This window comes from Electrophorus electricus, unplaced genomic scaffold (assembly GCF_041902795.1).
Source record: "Electrophorus electricus isolate QZ-2024a unplaced genomic scaffold, ASM4190279v1 Scaffold35, whole genome shotgun sequence".
Lineage (NCBI taxonomy): Eukaryota > Metazoa > Chordata > Actinopteri > Gymnotiformes > Gymnotidae > Electrophorus > Electrophorus electricus.
In genome coordinates, this window is record NW_027658638.1 from 1282852 (window position 1) to 1284479 (window position 1628).

Here is a 1628-nt window from a genome sequence, read left to right on the forward strand (position 1 = left end):
TCCACAGAATACACTACAATATCTACAATACTCTCTCACCAAAATCAACACCACAATCAACACAAGGAACAACAAGCACACAAGATCTGGCTCTCAGTATCATCACACCCCCTGTTTACACTAGAAACCAATGTCCCCCTGCATAGCTACATCCATGCACATTAAACAATTAAACGACTCCAATTCTTGAAGAGCATTTTTCAAAAAAAAAAAAAATTAAGTAGCTTTCAAGCCCACCATAACAGGCTGTGACTCTGAAATCTGAAAACAGGGTATGGCGGAGTGAGGTGCTGACCTGAGTTTTCTGGGTCTCGGGGTTCTGTTTGTTCTCCCTTTTCATGCCAGGTTTCCAGGCATTCTCGGCCTTCTTCAGCTGCACCTCGTCGTTCACGGACATGTTGGTGATGATCTTGCGGGGAGACGGCCATCTCGGGCCTACACTGAGCAGCTGAAGCAACAAATGGATGCTCTTTATTATGGGCGGTAACAATGTCACAAAGACCTCGGTCACATAAGATGACCAGGCGCTCATTCATTTGTGACAGAAGAGAATGGATGAGTGGAGAGACCCACCGGTGCACCCCTGCCTCCAGGAATTGCCCTGCTGAAGTCTGCAGAGGCTGGGTTGAAGCCTGGGTGTCTGGCGATAATGCGAGGGTCCACCTGCTGCAGGGGCAGCTTGTTTTGTTTGATCTAGAAAAGAACAGAATCAAGTCGAAGTCCATCAGCCCCTCTCCATGGAATGGTTTTAAAGGTCCCCTAAGGCCAATGTTTTAGCAGGCTTATCTTGTCCAGTACCACATCAGAGATGGGAGGAAGCCCCTCTGGCTTCTGCATGCAGGCAGGCATGAAATGGAAGGCCAACAGGAAGTCTCTATCATACTGCCTCTTCACATCCTTCAGCTCTGGCTCTGCATGCAGAGATGGGTACAGTGAGCACCTGGAGAGAGGAATCACCTTTCTGTCAGGACACTGGTCCTGCCCCACAGGAGTGTCCTCTTTTGGCTTCTTCTAGGTGTTGGGTAAACTAATAGCTGTAAATCATAACAAATCAGTCTGGTGTCTTTTTAGTGTCCTAACATAACATGTCATGCATGTAGTTATTTACCTTGACTCAAGCTTTGCCTAAGATTGGGCTGTAAGATGGGCTCCACTTTATCCTCCAGCAAGACCTCTGGCTCCTTCCCAGTCTCTTTCAGCTTTGCCCCAGTGGAGGCTCCACAGGCCAGGCCTGCCTCTATAACACCCTGGCCTGGGAGAGTGAGGCCTGAAGGAGCAGCAGTGCCGGAAGGCAATGAGGGCGTCAACCGCCTCTCCGGCTGCTGGACTTGCAGCCTTCGCCGGACAGTGGACCTCCAGGGCCAGGCCGACATTGACATTCCACTGCTCTGCTACCTGGCTGTTCAGCTGCTGGGATTTGAGGTAGAAAATGCGAGGATAATGAGGGTGTGGACATAAAAACTAGCAAAAGACAGAAAAGATGGAGAAAGAGAGAGAGAGTGAGAGAGAGAGAAAGAGAGAGAGAGAGAGATACTGCACACACATGCAGAAGAAAGGGAATGGCAATGAGGGTGGGGGGTGAGCACAGCACAGCACAGCACAGCATAATTAGAGAAGTGAGTAGAGAA

The 1628-nt window shown here is 49.4% G+C and overlaps 1 long non-coding RNA gene across 1 annotated transcript; it reads right to left on the minus strand.

Annotated features, from left to right (window-relative positions):
* Window positions 1–324: 324 nt before the first annotated feature.
* Window positions 325–1177, minus strand: LOC145643323 (uncharacterized). Its single transcript, XR_014121721.1, has 3 exons — window positions 1109–1177; window positions 574–911; window positions 325–448 (listed from the first exon to the last, which is right to left on the minus strand). It is a non-coding gene; the product is annotated as an uncharacterized LOC145643323 (long non-coding RNA).
* Between the last annotated feature and the right edge of the window lie 451 nt (window positions 1178–1628).